We start from the raw sequence: 23436 nt of genomic DNA on the forward strand, positions 1-23436 counted from the left end.
CCCCAGTGCTCCATAGGAAGAAGAGTTGGCAAGGGTTGGAACCCACACAGAGTCTGTTAAAAACAATCTAGTAAAAAGTAAAAACTATGTTCATGGCTTTGATTATTAAACTAGTTCAGCTTTCTAATTCAAAGTAAATAATGAGGCACGCATATCACCCAAGATAATGAAGCTATACCCAACAGGAAATGAGTGGACAGGAATTTCATAGGAAGACATAATTTGCTGATGTACTCACCAGTCACAAAACAATCAGAAAGCACAATGAATTTAGTAAAAGTACACTGAAATTACATTCCTGTGAACACTGACACAACAATCACCAAGATACATTCCAAAAGAATATTTATCTTTGTACTCGAGATACTCTATGTGGCTCCCCAGAGGAGTTCAGACTGAGTAATAAGTAATCTGCAAAAGGAGCAACTCATCTCTGTAAACCTGTCACTTGCTCTTCTGTGAAGGCATTTGAAGTCTATAAATGACAACCCCTTAAAAGTAAACTCATCACTGAAGACATTAGAATAAAAAAAAAAATTACTCTTTGCATGAGTACATGGATGAGGCTGACAAATCCATCTCAAAGATAATAGATAATGCTGAAGAAGACAAGGCTAAATTAAGGAGAATCGCAGCCACAGACTGAAAAAAAACATGTTTATTTTATCATATCTTGATGTTTCTTACATTTTGGACTCTATATACTTTTGTTTTATATATTTATAAATATAATTCCACAGTCTGTCCATAAGGAGTCGGGCATCCTGATTTTTTAGTCTACTACTAGGTATCCCACATTGCGGTGTTTGGCTTTAAAGTATTATATCATAGCACCTAAGCTCCTGTCAGTGCATTGAATTTACATGTGTTTTACCATGTCTTGCTTTTCAATGAGTACTTAAAAGACAAACAGGGCTAATCACACAGAACAGTATTCTCAGTGTCTGCTACTTCTTTTTCTTTATAAACTGGCCAATTTTCATTCTTTTGTTATGCCTGAGTTGTAGTCCTTAAACTCATTTCCTCTCCCCTAAACAACTCCCCTTTGTATCTGTCAAAGTGGCAGATTTGAGCTGTTTGCTGCTGTGATTGATAAATCAATGCAGGAGACAAAGTTCACGTGCTGAGAATACAGTTTTTTGTGATTATCCCTATTTGTCTTTTAAGTTGTCTTTGAAAAGCAATAAATAGTATTTAAACCTGACTGACTGAAAGAAAACGGTATATGTAAAAACACATGTAAAGTCAATGCACTGATAGGAGCTTAGGGGCTATGATGTAATATTTTAAAGCGAAACTGAATTGTGGGATACCTGAAGGTAGACTAAAAAAATCCCCTGCAGGCATACTCTGGAATTACATTTCAAATATATAAAAAAAAACATGTAGATTCCAAAAGTAGTGTTACAATGTAGGAAACATCAAGACTTGATGAAATAAGCATGTTGTTTCAGTTTGTGGGTGCAGTTCTCCTTTAAAGAAAGCACGGGACAATAATGAAATAACAAAGAGCATACATAGACCTAGACATATGATACGCAGGCAGTAATAAAATCATCATTAGAGGCCTTTTGGAGGACTTATTCCAAGACCAGGTACATGGAGTAGTTTAAGAGGTACTAAGAGAAGTGGCTATTGTAAAAGAAGAGGTGCAAATGGAGAATGCTAAACAGAAAATAAAGGACTAGCTTGATAATATGTATGAGTTTAGAAAGACTGCTGCTAAGCAACTGATTTTTGATAATAACTCCAGAGCACAAAAGCTTTTAGCACAACAGCTCAGGCTAAAGAAAGTAGAAAGGGTTTTTGCCAAGCTTAAGGAGCCTATAACAGGGAAAATAACCAGAGATCCTGTAGAGTATAACCAGAGATCCTGTACAGGTATTAGAAGCATTTTGGAAATTTTATGGAAAATCTGTATAAAGCAGAGAAATGTGGAAATCAAGAAAAGTAGAAATGGAAATATTTATAGAAGAATTCAATATGCCAAGGACAGAGGGAGATGAGGCTCAGTTACTAACAGTTAGTAGAGAGGAGATGAGATAAAATGGTGATGTATAACCAATCTACAGTAAATTCAATATGCCAAGGACAGAGGGAGATGAGGCTCAGTTACTAACAGTTAGTAGAGAGGAGATGAGATAAAATGGTGATGTATAACCAATCTACATTTGAGTCTCCAAGAATAGATGGCATTCTGGTAAAGTTTGGAAGCTAGGAGGGAAAGAACTGATAAAGATCTGTAAGGTTTTGTTTAACAGTATTTTAAAAGGAGAAGTACCAACATCCTGGAATAATGCAGTGGTGGCTGTAATATGTAAAATTGGTAACGACCTATGAAATCCAGCATTATAAAAGCCCATTTCGATTCTAATCCATAATTATAAGGTGTTTATGTCTGTAATGGCTAAAAGAATGGCAAAGGTGAGGCCAAAATTGATAGATAGGGATCAGTGTGGTTTTGTGGAAGGGAGGCAAGCATTTGACATTAACAGAGCTATGATGATCCAGAGGGAAGCAGAATGTAAAAAAATACCAATGTTGTTGGTGGGTCCTGATACAGAGAAAGCATTCAACAGAGCAAGTTGGGATTTTATGAGTAGGGCAATCGAAACATTTGCTTTCCCTGAAATAAATTATAAGTTGATTAGTAGGATATATGAGGAATTGAAAGTGAAAATTAAAGTGATGATTCCTCTCTAATAAGTTCTGATTGAGAAGAGGAACCAAACAGGGGTGTCCTCTTTCCCCTTAATTATTTGCATTTTATACAGAACCATTGGCAAAAACAATAAGGGACTCAGGCATTCAAGGATATAATTGGTATGGTAATTAGTAAAGGTTGGCTTTATTTGCAGATGATATTATTTTATATCTGATAAAACCAGAAAAGGACATTTCAGTGTTGTGGTACATTCTGAGATAGTTTCAAGTCTTTTCAGGATATAAATTTAATGAAGATAAAACAAAAATAATAGCTGTAAACTATGTAGGTTCATAGGTTCATAGGTAGGTACTCGGCTAGTGGCCCTAGGGCCTATATAAGCCTAGCCATAAAGGTACCTTGGCTTTCACCACCCAAGAAAATTATTTTCCTGTGCCATTGTCGAGCAGAGCCACAGAAGTGATCCCAGGGGTGAATTTCATATTTCCCATCCAATCATCAAAAATTTTCTTGAACAGTGCTAATGAGGAGCTTTGTTTGCTATAGATACATAGTTTGTTCCAGAGTATGGGAAGTGTCTACGACAGGAATCTATCCCTCCAGCATGTACTGTTTATTGTGGTGACAAGGTTTAGGTCCCTAGAGTGTGTAGCTTGGAGGGATTGGGATTTCTTTAAGTGGAGCATGTCCACCAGTCCTGGGTTTGACATAGGTTTGTATGTTAGGCAGAGACTGCCTCTGAGTAGGCGATATGCAACGGAGTAAAGCTGGAGTTTTTTGAGATGGTCTGGGTAGGGCAACTGTTTGAGGCCAGTAATCCTCTTTGTGAGGTATTTCTGTGGCCTTTCCAGTTGTTGTAGATGTCTTGTGAGGTACATACCAAAAGGAGCATTGTACTCAATAATGGGTCTAATGAGTGACGAGTAGAGGGGAACAATGACCTCTTTTTTCCTGGATGAGAAACCTTTTGTAATGAGCTGTGCCATGTAGAAGGATTTTCTGACTACTATGTCAATGTGATTATCAAAGGAGAGACTACTGTCCACCTGTGTCCCAAGGTTTATTATCACACTTTCAGTGTTAAGTAGACTACCGCCTATGTGGCAGTTCATGGGTACAGAGTTTTTTACCAAAGGGGATGACAATGCACTTTTTGGCATTGAGCTTGAGGCCATGGCTTTGACACCAGGCATCTGTATCAGTGAGGCCCTTTTGTAGGATGGCTCCTAGTTTGCAGTCATCTGTGAACTTCGTTAGCCAAAGACCTTCTTTGTTAGCCTGTACTTCAGAGAAGTAAATACCAAACAGTTGAGGACCCAGGAATGAACCCTGTGGTACTCCACTTGTCACTGGTTTGAAGTCAGATTTGGAGTCTGCTACTTTCACAGTGTGGGTTCTGTCAGTGAGCTAGCTGGTAACCCATCTTGTGACATAGGGATTTTATACCTAGTTTAGTGAGTTTATCTATAATTCCAGAGTGGGTGATTGTGTCGAAAGACTTGGTGAGATCTAGATAGGCTATGTGAACCACCTTAGCCTCATCTATGGCTTTGTTGACTGCTTCAAAGAAGTCTATTGGGTTTAGGAGACATGAGCTGCCTTTTCCAAACCCAAACTGGGTGGGGTCCAGAGTTTGGAGATTACCAGTGTCTTTGTTTATAAGTTCCGTGATGAGTCATTCCATGGCCTTGCAGACCAGGCTCATCAGGCTAATGGGGCGGTAGTTCCTGGGGTCCATGGTGGCTCCCCCGTTGTGGAGTGGGATAACCGTCACTGTGCACCATTCAGTGGGCACAAAGCCTGAGGTGAGGCTATGATTGAACATGGTACTTAGGTGGGGTGCCAGTTCGTTCTGTAGTTCGTGTAGAATGCAGCCTGGGATGTTGTCAGGTCTCATGGATGCTGTGTTCCTGGCTTTGGTGAGTGTGGTTTTTACCTGTGCAACTGTGATTACAGGAACTTTGCATTCTTCCGGTATAGAGATGGGCCCTTTAGGGGGTGAGAGGAGGGTAAAGTTAGCACTGAACCTATCTGCCAGGATGTTGGCAAGATCAGTTGGTTCTGTATATTTAGTGCCTTTGTGGCTGTCTTTAGAATCACTGGCGATTTTATTTTCGTAACTAGCTTTGGAGGATTTTTTGAGGGATCTCAGCTTCTTACTGAGGCTAACCAGGGAGTTCTTCCAATCATGAGATTTTACTCTTTTTTGCAACAGTTTCTTTCTTCTGTTGTAGAGTTTGTTTATGGCAGGGGACCACAACATTGGCTATATTGTTTTGGAGGATAGCATCTTGGTTCTGTTAGGGATAGCACAATCCATGCACTCGTGTAACTGCTTATAAAGTGCATTTGTGTAGGATTCAGCCGTCGTACCTCTATTGTCCGTCTGCATGGGTGTTGTGAAGTTTGTCACTTCTGTCTTAAGAAGCGTAAAGTTGGCTTTGGAGAAAATGTTTGCAGTGGTTTCCCTAATGGGGGTGGGGCGGGATGTGGAAGTCTAGGATGATTAGCTTGTGGTCAGATCTGACCAACGAGGAATTGACCTCTGGTGTGGAACACCGGTCGCCCATGTTGGTAATGACCAGGTCTAGGATATTGCTGACCCTGGTGGGGGTGTGGATAAGTTGATCCAAGACATTGGAATTTATGAATTCCAGAAAACGTTGAGCAAAAGAGTTAGTACATGAGTAGTTTTCCCAGTTAATGGTGGGGTAGTTGAAATCGCCCATTATTAGGGTGTTGGGTTGTACCTTAATATTTTCCAGTGTATCAAGAAATGATGAGTGGGAATCCTGGGGTATGGTGGGGGATCTGTAGCAAGCTACAATTTGGATTGCGGTCTTGCCCAGAGTTAGTTGCACTTGGATAATCTTGGATGCATTATGCTGAGCAACTAGCCTGGAGGTGTGGAGATCCTTAATGAATATGGACACACCTCCGCCTTTAGTGTTTTGGTCCAGGTTAGGTGGCCGAAAGGTGTGGCATGAATTATAGCCTGGTAATGCAGGGGTGGTCTCTGGAGCCTTGAACCAGGTCTCTGTCACTGCACAAATGTTGATGTTCTCCATTTTAAGGAGTGCCTCAAATGAGTGCATTTTGAGGTTTAGACTTCTAGCATTGATTAGCATTATCCTCCGATTTTGCTTGCTTGTACCTGTTATGGTGGTGAATTTGTCATTTGAACCTTGCCTAAAAAAGACACTATAGGGGTGGCAAGAGCCTTCTCCAGTATCTGGAATCCCAATGGTGACAGGTGCAGGCCATCTCTGGCAAAGCATCGTGGTCTGTCGATCATGTCATCCCAGGCAGACAGATACTGGATCCCCTTAGAATGACACCAGAAACTTAGTCAATTGTTGAAGTCAATCATTTTGTCCTTGTACTGTGGTATCATTCTGGGTGATGGCAGGATGCTACTCAGGACTAGGGTCATACCTGCTGAGCAAAAAGATCGGAGAGCTCCTCCATGTCTCTTTTCATGTAGTCCAGGGAGGTATGTCTCAGATCATTCACACCAACATGGACAATGACAGAGTCATATTTGTACTTGTTGTGGAGTGACCTTAGTGCGTGCGTTATGTGGTGGATCCTGGCACCCGACAGGTAGCTGGCAGTAACTTTCTCCTTGATTAGCCTGGTGAGTGGAACATTAGTGTGTCTGAGTATACAGTAACCTATGACTAGAGTGTTGGATACGTTGTTATGTCTTATGGGCTGTGGTTGAGTGGCAGACTGAGTTTGTGGGCTATGTGTCATTTGGGTTGTGTTGGGGGGTGGAGGTTGCTTGCGTTTCTGCTTTGGAGGGCTCTGTTGCTTGGGCAGATTTTTACTGAGAGCCTCCACAAATGGAGGTGTGTGTTTTGTGTTTCTATGTGTGTGTTTTGGTGGTGTAGGTTTGAGAGACTATGTGATGAGTGTGGTGTGGTGCAAGTAATTACCTTTTCCTCTTGACTGTCTAGTCCAGTCTTGGGTGTAGAGAGCTTTGCTTCCAGTTTGGCTATATAAGTGCATGTCTCACAGATTGTAGTGTTGGGTGGTAGGAGGAGAGGGCTGTCTGTGTACATGAGGCAATTGCTACATTGCCCCAAGATGCCCAGATTCATCAGGTAGACAGGAGAAAACGCTGACCCATAAACATGCCTGGGTAGGAGCTTATTTATTAAGTACTAAAACCTGTTTTTCCTCCAGACAAGTGAAGAAAGTTGAGTGCTGTAGTAATTTGTAGCTTACTGTGCTTAAAACGAGTTCTGAACAAGTGGTGAGCTCAAAGAAACAGATCTGAGTGCTAAAACTAAAAAACTGACTAGTTCTAAGGGAAATTTTGAAGAGCAAACTTTATGGCGCCGGGAATAGTTTAACCCTAGCTAAGTGGCGGCACACAAATTGGTTCAGTAATACCCATGTTTATGGGGACATAATAAAATGAAGTACTTAGGAGTATGGATTAAAAAGATTCTGTTATGGCAGATAAGGATATGTGGGAAGAGACTAAACAAAAGATAAAACAAAAAATGAGAAATTTGAAGTTCTGTTTTATGGATATGGATAGCAAGATACAAGCAGTAAAAAAGATTTTAGTCCCTTTAGTTTTATACACAGGTCAGGCATATTTTTATAAACCAGAGGAGAATTTGTGGATAGCAATTAATAAAGAGCTGAAGGATTTTATCTGGGAGGGGAAGAGGGCAAGAGTCAAGTGGGATAACTTGATCCTTCCACTAGAACAAGGTGGTTTGGGATTACCTGATTTAAAGGGGTGTTTCAAAGCTGCACAGTTAAAGCTTCAATACATAGCAGAAAGCTATAATTCAAAGTGGAAAGGGATGATGACAAAATGAGGAGAAGAAAAAGAAACAAGGAGAGACTGGGATTTTAGATGCAGATCCTTAAGGAAAATAACAATAACAATACAGAATATTATATTCATAAAGTAGCAGAATGTATTCTAAGATCTAAGCCAGCATGGGGATTCTGCTGATAGGGATGACTGCAATTAGGAATACAGAGAATAGGCAAGATGAGATTGGAATTTATTGGAGAAAACTGGCAAAGGAACCAATGTGTAGTTAACTATTCTGGCTAGATTGTCATCTCCCAGTCTAGCACTGTTAGAAAAATATGTATTAATGTGTGTATTAACAATATGCTTAGTGCATTTAGAGCTTGAAAAGGGTTAACACATTTATTCTATTTCATACTGCATAAATCTGTGCAAACTGCAGTTGCTTTCTGACCTTGTATTGTTAGCTAAAATCTTGCTTGCGCCTTGGAAATTTACTGAGAAGCAGGTGATTTCTGCTTGCGTTAAGAAAATAATGAATAGAACAATACTACTTGTATGAAACTTAGACAAGAAGTTCCGCTGTGCCATGAGAAAATACACAGCTGTAGAAGTTACAGATAATTAGTACAAAGCCTGCTTGAAAAATATGAACTGCAATCAGCATTTGCTTGTATTTGAATTAGAAAAGTACCTTGAAATGTAACACTGTACAATAGACGCTTGTAAATGGATTAATGGTCACCAAGGCCAGGTTGTTTTTCTCAAACGTTTCTCACAAATCTAGTCATGTCAGCAGAAAATCTGAGTAACATCTACTGTAGAACAATACTGAAAGTTGCGTTTGATTACGTCAGCTTAGAAGGCCATGTCTTGTAAAATAGTATAAGAATGAACATACTTCCTGTTAGTAGTTAGACAAATCCTTGTATTTGCATGTTTTTGTCTCCTTGCTGCAAGTAAATTAAAAGTGCTTTAACTGAACCTTACGTGTATTGGTCTTTGAAGTTTTTTCCTTTGACAAGCACCCTCTCAACTTTAAGTTGAGCAAAAAGAAAAACATTATTTCCTTTTATACTGCAGCAAACTACTTTCTGCATTTCTAGCAAGCAACTACTTCCTATTATGCAATTTACAGAGTGCTGAAGCACACATGGAGTACTAAAACACTTCAGCTCTGATAACAAATGCAGTACTGGCTCTCATTTCTGAATACCGATATTGCACTGAAGATAGATCGACACCTGCTGATCATGTCCCCTAACACTTTGCACCTGGGATGGCTTCCCCACTCACCTCACCCTAGATACACCTCTACACATGACTATGAGCGATACCTTTAGAGGAAGTCAAACAAGTCCATTAATGCAAGGCTTGCTAGTGACTCTATTGAGATGCATAATTCTGCAATCACTTCTTCTTCTTCTTCTTCTTTCGGCTTTTTCTGGTTAGGGGTCGCCACAGCGGATCACCTGTCCGCTCAGGATTGGCAGTGGAGTTTTAAGGTGTCGAGTTGCCAGCCTGACACCCAACCTTCCACAGAAGGCACACACACACACACACACACACACACACACACACACACACACACACACACACACACACACACTCATGCCTAAGGCCAATTTAGAGTGTCCAATCCTCCTACAGCATGTCTTTGGGATGTGGGAGGAAACCGGAGCACCCTGAGGAAACCCACGTGACCACAGGGAGGACATGCAGACTCCGCACAGAAGGCACCCCAGCCAAGAATTGAACCGGAGAACCTCTTGCTGTGAGGCGGCAATGCTAACCGCTGCACCACCATGGCCACCCCATAATTCTGCAGTCACTATTATATCCAGTCTTCTATTGGAGATAATGGAGCCACTGTTAAAAAAACACTTAGATCACAACATTAAATTAAAAATTAGTTTCCCTGTATGCTGGAAGGGGAAGTACATGCAGCTAAACACCAACTTTTTAGCAATCAGTGACATCCCCTATATGGAGTAAGAGGAAGGGAACCAAGGGATTGTGTCAAAAGTGCATCTGCTTTTTGTATTAAGTTATAGAATGCTCTGCAAAAGGTTGGTTAAGTTTATTTTGTAGATCAGGGCTAAGTGTAAATGTTTTAACAAGAAAGGATTCAAGGTTATAGTAATTACAGCTGATCTGGTCTTTAGAGGTGCCACTGTAGGTAGAGCAGGGCCCACAGACAGGAAGGGTGTTTCTCTGAACTGAGATGCTATCAGTGAAACTAAAAAAAAAAATGGGTTATGTATCTTTGACTCCCTCTCTCCTGTAATACTGCAGTTGAAAAACTGCATCTGCATATGCTGTTGTTGTTAATGACCTGACTGCAACTGTGGACCAGTTATTTTGTAGAGGTGACTTATACTAGCGTTGATTAGAGTTTCCTTCTGACACTGCTTTACAATAGAATAATCAAAGACAGACATTACAGAGGGACCAGATGAAATTTCTGGGTTTTTAATTTACTGTAAACAGGAGCAGTAAATCAATCTGGACTTTTTTAACACCTTTATTGAATTTTCACTTACAACACAGGCAAACTTACCTTTATATAAAAGTAGTCAAACCGTACTTACAAGTTCACATTTGCAAACATCCAATCTGATGTTGTCAATTTTCATTTTAGCCTTGACATATGGTTTTAGTTCTGATCCTTGGAACCAACTCAGCCATTACCACAGCTTGTGCAGGCCAAAAACTCTCAAGCTTAACCCTTACCCACAATGCTCCTCTCCTAGTTATCTCAGATCTCATTTGCCGCTTTTCAAGACAGATGCGTTTGACACTGCTCTCGAGCTGAGTAGTACTTTTGATAACTTTTTCTTATTTCATCTATCTCCTTGTTAAAACACTTTACTATTTTAACCTTCCTACAATCTTTTTGATCTATTAAGATTTTTCTCTCTTTTATTTTGCCTGTTTTCCTTGACTGTACACTTTGGTGTCTCTCTAACTATCATCACTGATAGTTTTTCTCTATAATTCCCTTTTTCTCCAAAAAAAAAATCTTTTGTGGTTCTTCTTGTTTGAGTGTGCTGCCTCTTTCTCTGTATGTGTGTGTGTGTGACTGCTTTATTGTTATAATTTTGAGGAGTTTATTTTCAAAATAGCAGACAAGCCAAAACCGCCCGCTGGATTTAAGATGTCAGAAGTTTGGCCATAAGATCCCTACTTCTGACTGTCATCAGCTTTGTGTGTACTGTCTAGGTCCTGTTCACTTGAAAGAGGCTGTTCAATTTGCCATTGTTTCAGTCACAGGTCTCTTGTTGAAAGACGTAACAAACTTATTTTGACGGGTATGCTCCCCTCAACCTTCCAGCGAGGCCTTATCTGGTGCTCAGAAAGCAAAAAGTAAAACTGATGTCTCTTCACATTCTTCATCTGCTTCCTCTTTTAAATATTTGGAGAAATCAAAAAAGAGGAGTCTGTCAGTGCCGTGTACTCCATCTTCACCTTCAGCGAAAAGAGTTAAGTCTGCAATTCTTTCAGAACTGTCCGACTCTTCTTCTAAAACCTCTGTACCAAAGTGATCTTTTGCACTGAACATTTCTGTGCAGTCAGATTCTTCTGTGCCCAACACTTTGGCGCAGTTATTTGTTTAAACCTTGACACAGAAATCATCAGCACCTAGCATTCTGGTGCAAGGTTATAAAGAGACTTTGATGCCAAAATCCATTAATCAGACTTCTTTTTCAGTTCCAACTACTTTAGCACTAAGTGCAAAATTTGGCAAGCCCATTTTGACTTTTTACTTTCCTATCATAGACCCCTTTTCAGGCAGGTTGCCTTCACCCTTTCTGGAAAGGCCTAAGTCTCCCTCTATTGTGTCCACCCACTCCATAAAAACTTGACTGAGGATGATGTGGAGAGGCTGGTGAATAAGATTCTCTGGTTGAGAGGATTTTCAGGTGTTTCTTCAGCTCCATCTCCCACAAGCTTAGGAGCCATGCTCTCCTTGATTCCTCCTATTGTTCCTCCTCTGACTTCATCTGAAGCCTTAGAGTTTTCAGCTTCAAGTCACCTGGTACTGACTACATCTGTTCTGGAGATGTCCCTATCTTTGGAACCAGTTGCTAGTCTGAAGTTTTCAGTGCATTTGGATTTGGAGACATCCCAGAGCCATAGCTGTCCTATCAGCTCCAGGGAATGAGACTCAGCTATTATTTTTTCTGAGCCTTCTCTGCACCTTGGAGCATCGGCACAGAGAAATTCGGCTCTAACTTCGATCTTGAGATTTGTCTCTTTGGAGCAGAGAGTGACCACTGTTCCAAGACGGTCTTTCTCAGTTCTGAACTCCCTTCCTTCTTTGGGAGGGCCAGCTGTTGAGACCATAAAGAGAGTGTAGCAAACAAAATATTCCCCTGCACGTGAGGAACTGCACGGCTCTCAGTGAATAACTCCAAAAAACAAGAAATGAGCCAGCAGCAAGTAGACTGAGTCAAAAAAAGAATAGTTTAATAAAAACTACCCAAACAGCATAATGGCATCCAAAACAATGGTTGAAAACCTAGCCTTCTTCAGTGTACAACAAGGAGCCAAAACAGAAATGCTGTATTTAAACAGATAAAGCCATGCTGATTGGTTACAAAATTTTGAGCATGTGCTGATTGTCAAACAGCATAAATAACAAAAAATTTTTTGTATGATTGAAAATACATTCGAAAAAATGGATCATTTTAAGGACTTGAGTACATTCATATTATGATTGGCTATTTCTATGTATATATTATGTAAAACATATATATAATTCAATATTCCAAATATTAAAGCACCAATTATACATGATCCAATATTGAACAAAAATATATAGATATGCATATATGCAAAGTGCATAACAAATCAGAGTACATACTACAATATTAGCATTAGCTATATCAATATATATATAATTAATAAACATATGTATGTATTCTGAATATTGGAACACCATTTGTTCAACAAACATGTATAATATATTCAATTTTTATTTATAAACAATCATTTAATCCAGGGCTAAATGTGCTCCTAGTTTAGTAATCCATTTCTTTTCTTTAAGGTTGAGTTTATTGTGCCAACCACTCCTAATGGTTCTGTCACCAATGATTTTATCAATAATGGTAAAATGAAATTTAGCAGTGCTATGCGTGAGAGTGTGTTTGTATAATGCATTGGTATTCTTATGGCATCTAATATCACTGAGATGCTCAGAAATACGTAATTTAACTGGTCTTGACGTCTGCCCTACATAAAATGAGTGGCAGGTGCAACATAATCAGTGTTACAGTTAGCAAAATCTAATGTCAAAAACTGTATTGGTATTCCTACTGGTGAACTCCTTAGTTTTCAACATATTTACAATTGACACAGTGGCCACATGGAAATGAACCAATAAGCCTATCACCCAAGATTGTAGTTTGATATATTTGTGGTAAAGTGGACTCATAGTGATGTTTGTAGTGATTAAAGTGACCAGCCAAATTCTTTGGCATTTATTAGGGATAATGTTTTTAATTCTGACATCAGCCTCCAAAATGTTCCAGTTATCCCTGATAATCTTAATAAAGTTGTTGGTATTTCTACCAAATGTTGTAGTGAGTCTGAGTTTATTTAACTTTGTATGTTTCTTTTTATATGTTAGTAAATTAGGTCTGTGTAGACCCAATGCATAATTCTGAGCCATGGTCACATATCCTGAACAATAGCCCGCTCAATGAATCTGTTATGCAAATCCTGAGCATGATTGACAAAAGTGTTATTCTCAGAACAATATTTAGGGATGTTCTTTGCAATATGTTTTGGATGAAAGCTGGAAATTTTCTATAGGTTTCAGTTGTCAAGGTGTTATCATTATTTCTAGTTACCAAGACATCCAAAAAAAAATGGATTCGATCATAGGTAATAGTAAATTGTATTCCCCATATATTATCATTCAGGTATTCCATAAATTCCTGAAGATATAAAATATCCGATCTCCACACCATCCAGCAATCATCCAAATATAGATATCAATTTCTGGCAAAAACAAATTATGAGTGTCGTCATAAATCATAATTTGTTCTATACCATAAACAGATCAGCATAAATGGGTCTGATCTGTAGGTAGCATTCCTGGTTGTAGAAAAAAACATTTTTAGTCAAAACATGCTCAGTCAGATTCAACAGGAGAGTATTAAACCCAGGTTGATATAGTTTAGATTCCTTGAGCCAAAATTCAATAGCATCAAGTCCACCCCAATGTGGAATGTTGGTATAGAGTGAACTAACTGCATATCATTTACAATACTCAAAAATTGAGTAGTGTCCTGTATTTCGTGATCTTACATATAGTAACAACGGCTTTAGATGCATAGTTAGAAATTCAGAAAGAGGTTCCCTTCCAGGTGGATGTGAAAGATCCTTATGTATTTTTGGTAGAAAGTAAATATGTTGTCTAGTAGGATCAGTAATAGTTAAATGATAAAGTGTTTTCTTATCAATAATACCATTATCAACAGCAGAATTCAAAAGTCATCAATATCCTTTTGAAAAACCAAGGTGGGGTCCAGTGGCATTTTGGTATAATATTTAGCATCATTGAGTTGTTACAAGTTCCTCTAGACAAGATTTTTCACCATCAGTGATGTTATTAGACATAGGTCTCTCATAATTATGCTTGAAATGTAACTCACTAAGTACACTTCTCAAAAAGAGATTGACAGCTGGATGCATAGGAGGAGTAAATTTAGAGGTATGATATTTGAAACCTTCCATTTGTGAATGTTCAGTGTCCCTTGTTCCTGAAAAACAATTTTAAATTAATAAGTCTACAAAATGTAAATAAGTCATTAGTAAATGAGTCTTCTGGAACAAAATAAAGGATAGACCTTTATTTAGTAGAGATATCTGTTCATCTGTTAGTATAGTACTAGAAATGTTACATACATTATTTATTTTTTGGTCAGTATCTCCAACAAATTTTGCAGACTGGTGACTTTTTCCTCCTCCTCCCCTGTATTCGGGGTGGGGAATCCAATGATAGACTGTGTGTCAGTACTGTACCCAGGCGAGGTCTCAAAATCAGTGGACTCAATATTATTACTGTGCCCTTTTAGTATGGAGATTTAGAAACTTGCTTCTTAACATTCTGTCCTTCTTGAAATCGGACATGCCTAACATTCTTGAGCGGTTGTCCCTTATCATAATCTGAAAGATCACGAGAAAACTTTTAAGTTTTCTGTCCTTCAAAATGGTATCAAAACTCAACAGTTCAGTACTCAATTTTGATAATAAAGCAGGAAAAAAAGTTTCATTTTGGTAATGATTACATTCCTCAATAGAATTCAAAACTAGAGTAGTTTCACTCTCAATGATTCTAGTGTAATGCTCAGATAAAGCTTTGACAAACTTCATCGAGCATTCCTGTTGTATAAGATTCCATTTATCATCTGGACTAGCCACCAAGGGCTGTATTTTCACTCTGAGACCCCTAGGGCAAATGCCCTTAACCAAATATGCTTTTAATAGTTTGTGGTGCCAAACACTAGATCTCAAGGCCTTCATATTTTTGTTAAGTGAGGCAAATTGTTGTTCACATTTTGTCGGGGTTTAAAGAAATCATATTTCCTGAGGCAGTGGTATCATTCCCAATGCCAAATGCTGCAATATCATCTTTATCTGATGATAGATCCAAAAGAAGCTTTTGGAGATCCATAGTGTAACCCAAATTATTCTTTTATGGAACCACGGCCTGTGTATCAAGATCAAATGATCAAACAATAATCAGACAATAATGGCAATACACCATAGAACTAAAATTTTAGTTCATTATAGCCACGTCTGATACAGGTCAATAGTGGTATTTGTATAATAATATATAAAGATAATCAAAGGTCTAATGCTTGGCCCACAAATAACATTTATTTATTAATATTAAAGAGGATAGTCCCAGAAGTGAAAAAATATAACTCAAGAAACAAAAATACACCTAGAATCAATGGGAAAATTATAATGGAATATTATTGTGTATCAAAATATTCTAGTATTGTTCGAATAATATCAAACATGTCATGGACAGATACTGACTTAGTCTGTCAATCACAAATAAATTGTTGGCTTATGCTAAATTGAATCAGTCATGTGGATCCCAAAATAATAATGTTATTATATAGAGTCATATAAACTGAGTTCCTTACTGTGGAGATAAAAAGCAACATAAATCTACCATGTCTGTAATATAATAACGGAAAGATGATCATAAATCAACTTAATTGTTACAAAATTTGTTCACATTAACCCTTAAATAGTATATAGAACTGGCAGAAGTTAAATTTTTAAATCTTTTCAAAAATGAAAAATCAATAAGGTAGTATAGCAAAACATAAACATAAGCCATACATAACTGTACATCAAAAAGCACTGTTATTGTTCAAATCATGTGAAATGAGTCATGGACTAATACTGACTTAGTATGCCAAACAATGGTTGGCTTATACTAAAGTTAAATCAGTCATAGAGACTTCAAAATAGTAATATTATTATATGAAATTATTTAAACTGAATTCCTAACTGTAGAGTTCAAAGGCATAATCAATCTTCAGTGTCTATAATAAGCTATCCGGATGAATAATCATAAATCAACCAGATTTACTAGTGTTCACCCTTAATTAGCATCTTAAACTTGCACAAAATATATATCCAATCAAAAATGAAAAAACAATATAAAAATATTGCACAGCATATGTATATGCCCCAAAAAAAAAAAAAGAAATAATTGTTAGAGTGAGCAAAATAGAAGGTGAACACAGTATGGAATCCAACAGATTAACTCCAGCTAAAAACTGGAAAAATTATCCATTCATATAGACAAAAGATCCTGTGCTTTTTGAACATTAACAGATGTTATCTCAAAAAATGAGAATAAAATATAGTCCAATCCTTCTTACAACAAAGTGACAAATTATACAAAAGATCAAAAACATGACCTTAACAAAAGTTCTATGTTAATATGAAATTGCACCATGAAAAAATGATCAAAATAACTCACAACCCCTGAATACAGAAAAGTTGCATTCATGTATGTGCTGAAAATCAGCCCAGAAAAGTATATATAAACTATTAACATAAAATTCCAAAAATCAATAAGTCCGATCAGTTACATCAAAAATAAAAATGAATCGGATATCTCCAACAGTTGAATCAAAATCCCCAGATTTTACAATGGGATTATTTAAACACTGTTCCAATGTCATCCACTGGTGGCAAGCCAAAAAATGAAAAATATGGCTGCTGTCTTTAAAGTTGAGTATATCAGTTATTATAAGATGTTGATAACAATCCAAACACTACTACACACATAATATCCACAGCATCAATACTGAATATACAGCCGTTGGTAATTGAAAAGATGTTGATTTCATATATTATAGAAATATATACTTCAGAGAACCCCCACAAAAATCGCGATTCACCCAGGCTGTGTATAAATGATCCACTCACCTGAGGGTCTACACCAACAATACGGAGATGATATCCTGCTGCAATTAGTAAAAATGAAGAAAGTCCAATATTCTTGCGATATCAAATGACAGTGTTGTGTGAAAAGCAGTATACACAAATGTACCTTCAAAAATAGAATATAGAACAGCCCAAAGGAAGTAGTATAAACACAAGTCCAAAGACATAAACCAAACACATGGTCACAGATACGATAGCACAGTCCACCATGGTTTCCCCGAACAGGAGCAGAAAGGAAGTGTGACAAACAAAATGTTCCTCTCAGTGAATAGCTCCAAAACAATCAATATTCAAACACTACTCACACGTAATGTCCACAGCATCAATACTAAATCGCCATAATGAAAATAAGGCCACACACATGTACAGCCATTAATAATTGAAAAAGTATTAGTTAGGTTCCCCTGGTTCCATATCATATAAAATGTATATTCCAGAGAGCCCCAAACAGAATCGCGATTCGCCCAGTCTGTATATAAATGATCCACTCACCCTAAGGTATACACAGACAATGCCGGAGATGATATCCCTCGTACTGCATATAATACAGGAAGGAGGAACTGCACGGCTCTCATTTTAAGGACTTGAGTACATTCATATTATGATTGGCTATTTCTATGTATATATTATGTAAAACATATATATAATTCAATATTCCAAATATTAAAGCACCAATTATACATGATCCAATATAATTTTTTGTTATTTATGCTGTTTGACAATCAGCACATGCTCAAAATTTTGTAACCAATCAGCATGGCTTTATCTGTTTAAATACAGCATTTCTGTTTTGGCTCCTTGTTGTACACTGAAGAAGGCTAGGTTTTCAACCATTGCCGAAACCGGTTTGTTTTTGGATGCCATTATGCTGGTTGGGTAGTTTTTATTAAACTATTCTTTTTTTGACTCAGTCTACTTGCTGCTGGCTCATTTCTTGTTTTTTGGAGTTATTCACTGAGAGCCGTGCAGTTCCTCACGTGCAGGGGAATATTTTGTTTGCTACACTTCCTTTCTGCTCCTGCTGGGGGAAACCATGGTGGACTGTGTTATTGTATCTGTGACCATGCGGTTGGTTTAAAGTTTTTGGACTTGAGTTCATATTACTTTTGGGCTGCTCTATATTCCATTCCTGAAGGTGCCTTTGTGCATACTGCTCTTTACATCATACTGTCGCACGAATATTGGACTATCTTTATTTGTATTATATGCAGTACGAGGGATATCATCTCCGGCATTGTCTGTGTATACCTTAGGGTGAGTGGATCATTTATATATTCTGTTTGGGGCTCTCTGGAATATACATTTTATATGATATGGAACCAGGGAACCTAACTAATATTTTATTCAGTATTGATGCTGTGGACATTACGTGTGAGTAGTGTTTGAATATTGATGCTATTCACTGAGAGTTGCAGGGAACATTTTGTTTGTCACACTTCCTTTCTGCTCCTGTTCGGGGAAACCATGGTGGACTGTGCTGTCGTATCTGTGACCATGTGTTTGGTTTATGTCTTTGGACTTGTGTTTATACTACTTCCTTTGGGCTGTTCTATATTCTATTTTTGAAGGTACATTTGTGTATACTGCTTTTCACACAACACTGTCATTTGATATCGCAAGAATATTGGACTTTCTTCATTTTTACTAATTGCAGCACGAGGGATATCATCTCCGGTATTGTTGGTGTAGACCTCAGGGTGAGTGGATCATTTACACACAGCCTGGGTGAATCGCGATTTTGTCTGGGGTTCTCTGAAGTATATATTCTATACGATATGAAATCAGGGGAACCTAACGAACATCTTTTCAATTACCAACGGCTGTATATGTGTGTGGCCTTATTTTCGACATGGCGATTCAGTATTGATGCTGTGGATATTATGTGTGTGTAGTAGTGTTTGGATTGACGACGATTGGGGAACTTTATCAACATCTTATAATAACTGATATACTCAACTTTAAAAAGACAGCAGCCATATTTTTCATTTTTTGGCTTGCCACCAGTGGATGACATTGGAACAGTGTTTAAATAATCCCATTGTAAAATCTGGGGATTTTGATTCAACTGTTGGAGATATCCGATTCATTTTTATTTTTGATGTAACTGATCGGACTTATTGATTTTTGGAATTTTATGTTAATAGTTTATATATACTTTTCTGGCAGGCGGAATTCATATTCTCCGTCCTTGGGGCTGATTTTCAGCACATACATGAATGTTACATTGGCCGACAACTTTTCTGTATTCAGGGGTTGTGAGTTATTTTGATCATTTTTTCATGGTGCAATTTCATATTAACATAGAACTTTTGTTAAGGTCATGTTTTTGATCTTTTGTATAATTGCACTTTGTTGTAAGAAGGATTGGACTATATTTTATTCTCATTTTTTGAGATAACATCTGTTAATGTTCAAAAAGCACAGGATCTTTTGTCTATATGAATGGATAATTTTTCCAGTTTTTAGCTGGAGTTAATCTGTTGGATTCCATACTGTGTTCACCTTCTATTTTGCTCACTCTAACAATTATTTCTTTTTTTTTTTGGGGGGCATATACATATGCTGTGCAATATTTTTATATTGGTTTTTCATTTTTGATTGGATATATATTTTGTGCAAGTTTAAGATGCTAATTAAGGGTGAACACTAGTAAATCTGGTTGATTTATGATTATTCATCCGGATAGCTTATTATAGACACTGAAGATTGATTATGCCTTTGAACTCTACAGTTAGGAATTCAGTTTAAATAATTTCATATAATAATATTACTATTTTGAAGTCTCTATGACTGATTTAACTTTAGTATAAGCCAACCATTGTTTGGCATACTAAGTCAGTATTAGTCCATGACTCATTTCACATGATTTGAACAATAACAGTGCTTTTTGATGTACAGTTATGTATGGCTTATGTTTATGTTTTGCTATACTACCTTATTGATTTTTCATTTTTGAAAAGATTTAAAAATTTAACTTCTGCCAGTTCTATATACTATTTAAGGGTTAATGTGAACAAATTTTTGTAACAATTAAGTTGATTTATGATCATCTTTCCGTTATTATATTACAGACATGGTAGATTTATGTTGCTTTTTATCTCCACAGTAAGGAACTCAGTTTATATGACTCTATATAATAACATTATTATTTTGGGATCCACATGACTGATTCAATTTAGCATAAGCCAACAATTTATTTGTGATTGACAGACTAAGTCAGTATCTGTCCATGACATGTTTGATATTATTCGAACAATACTAGAATATTTTGATACACAATAATATTCCATTATAATTTTCACTCCATTGATTCTAGGTGTATTTTTGTTTCTTGAGTTATATTTTTTCACTTCTGGGACTATCCTCTTTTAATATTAATAAATAAATGTTATTTGTGGGCCAAGCATTAGACCTTTGATTATCTTTATATATTATTATACAAGTACCACTATTGACCTGTATCAGACGTGGCTATAACGAACTAATTTTTAGTTCTATGGTGCATTGCCATTATTGTCTGATTATTGTTTGATCATTTGATCTTGATATACAGGCCGTGGTTCCATTGAAGAATAATTTGGGTTACACTATGGATCTCCAAAAGCTTCTTTTGGATCTATCATCAGATAAAGATGATATTGCAGCATTTGGCATTGGGAATGATACCACTGCCTCAGGAAATATGATTTCTTTAAAACCCGAACAAAAATGTGAACAACAATTTGCCTCACTTAACAAAAATATGAAGGCCTTGAGATCTAGTGTTTGGCACCACAAACTATTAAAAGCATATTTGGTTAAGGGCATTTGCCCTAGGGGTCTCAGAGTGAAAATACAGCCCTTGGTGGCTAGTCCAGATGATAATTTACTTTCGGAATGGAATCTTATACAACAGGAATGCTCGATGAAGTTTGTCAAAGCTTTATCTGAGCATTACACTAGAATCATTGAGAGTGAAACTACTCTAGTTTTGAATTCTATTGAGGAATGCAATCATTACCAAAATGAAACTTTTTTTCCTGCTTTATTATCAAAATTGAGTACTGAACTGTTGAGTTTTGATACCATTTTGAAGGACAGAAAACTTAAAAAGTTTTCTCGTGATCTTTCAGATTATGATAAGGGACAACCGTTCAAGAATGTTAGGCATGTCCGATTTCAAGAAGGACAGAATGTTAAGAAGCAAGTTTCTAAATCTAAAAGGAAACGTCCACGTTCCATACTAAAAGGGCACAGTAATAATATTGAGTCCACTGATTTTGAGACCTCGTCTGGTACAGATACTGACACACAGTCTATCATGGATTCCCAATACAGGGGAGGAGGAGGTAGGAAGCACAGAAAAAGTCACCAGTCTGCAAAATTTGTTGGAGATACTGACCAAAAAATAAATAATGTATGTAACATTTCTAGTACTATACTTACAGATGAACAGATATCTCTACTAAATAAAGGTCTATCCTTTATCCCTGGCTTTTTTGTTCCAGAAGACTCATTTACTAATGACTTATTTACATTTTGTAGACTTATTAATTTAAAATTGTTTTTTCAGGAACAAGGGGACACTGAACATTCACAAATGGAAGGTTTCAAATATCATACCTCTAAATTTACTCCTCCTATGCATCCAGCTGTCAATCTCTTTTTGAGAAGTGTACTTAGTGAGTTACATTTCAAGCATAATTATGAGAGACCTATGTCTAATAACATCACTGATGGTGAAAAATCTTGTCTAGAGGAACTTGTAAATAATAAAGATTTGGTAATTATCACAAAGGAGGGGCAGTGGTAGTGTTAGATTGGTGTGACTATGACATTGAAGCACATAAACAACTCAATGATGCTAAATATTATACCAAAATGCCACTGGACCCCACCTTGGTTTTCAAAAAGGATATTGATGACTTTTTGAATTCTGCTGTTGATAATGGTATTATTGATAAGAAAACACTTTATCATTTAACTATTACTGATCCTACTAGACAACATATTTACTTTCTACCAAAAATACATAAGGATCTTTCACATCCACCTGGATAACTGAACCTCTTTCTGAATTTCTAACTATGCATCTAAAGCCGTTGTTACTATATGTAAGATCACGAATACAGGACACTGCTCAATTTTTGAGTATTGTAAATGATATGCAGTTGGATTCAGATTGGTTACTCAAGTTCACTCTATACCAACATTCCACATTGGGGTGGACTTGATGCTATTGAATTTTGGCTCAAGGAATCTAAACTATATCAACCTGGGTTTAATACTCTCCTGTTGAATCTGACTGAGCATGTTTTGACTAAAAATGTTTTTTTCTACAACCAGGAATGCTACCTACAGATCAGAGGTACAGCTATGGGGCAATCTGTTTATGGCCTATATAGAACAAATTATGATTTATGACGACACTCATAATTTGTTTTTGCCAGAAATTGATATCTGGCGCAGATATTTGGATGATTGCTGGATGGTGTGGAGATCGGATATTTTATATCTTCAGGAATTTATGGAATACCTGAATGATAATATATGGGGAATACAATTTACTATTACCTATGATCGGGAATCCATTACATTTTTGGATGTCTTGGTAACTAGAAATAATGATAACACCTTGAGAACTGAAACCTATAGAAAATTCCAGCTTTCATCCAAAACATATTGCAAAGAACATCCCTAAATCGCAATTTATTAGGATTAATTGTTCTGAGAATAACACTTTTGTCAATCATGCTCAGGATTTGCATAACAGATTCATTGAGCGGGCTATTGTTCAGGATATGTGACCATGGCTCAGAATTATGCATTGGGTCTACACAGACCTAATTTACTAACATATAAAAAGAAACATACAAAGTTAAATAAACTCAGACTCACTACAACATTTGGTAGAAATACCAACAACTTTATTAAGATTATCAGGGATAACTGGAACATTTTGGAGGCTGATGTCAGAATTAAAAACATTATCCCTAATAAATGCCTTTTTCTTTGGAAAGAATTTGGCTGGTCACTTTAATCACTACAAACATCACTATGAGTCCACTTTACCACAAATATATCAAACTACAATCTTGGGTGATAGGCTTATTGGTTCATTTCCATGTGGCCACTGTGTCAATTGTAAGCATATGTTGAAAACTAAGGAGTTCACCAGTAGGAATACCAATACAGTTTTTGACATTAGATTTTTTGCTAACTGTAACACTGATTGGGCCGTTTATTTGGCATGTTGCACCTGCCACTCATTTTATGTAGGGCAGACGTCAAGACCAGTTAAATTACGTATTTCTGAGCATCTCAGTGATATTAGATGCCATAAGAATACCAATGCATTATACAAACACACTCTCACGCATAGCACTGCTAAATTTCATTTTACCATTATTGATAAAATCATTGGTGACAGAACCATTAGGAGTGGTTGGCACAATAAACTCAACCTTAAAGAAAAGAAATGGATTACGAAACTAGGAGCACTATTTAGCCCTGGATTAAATGATTG

General features: G+C 37.0%; 1 protein-coding gene across 4 annotated transcripts in view; it reads right to left on the reverse strand.

Annotated features, from left to right (window-relative positions):
* The window catches only part of LOC122806592 (basement membrane-specific heparan sulfate proteoglycan core protein-like), a 1657353-nt gene that overhangs the window by 154324 nt on the left and 1479593 nt on the right, over positions 1-23436 (reverse strand). The gene's annotated exons all lie outside the window — the stretch shown is intronic.

Source organism: Protopterus annectens, chromosome 7.part0 (assembly GCF_019279795.1).
Source record: "Protopterus annectens isolate FY-2018-M chromosome 7.part0, PAN1.0, whole genome shotgun sequence".
NCBI lineage: Eukaryota > Metazoa > Chordata > Ceratodontiformes > Protopteridae > Protopterus > Protopterus annectens.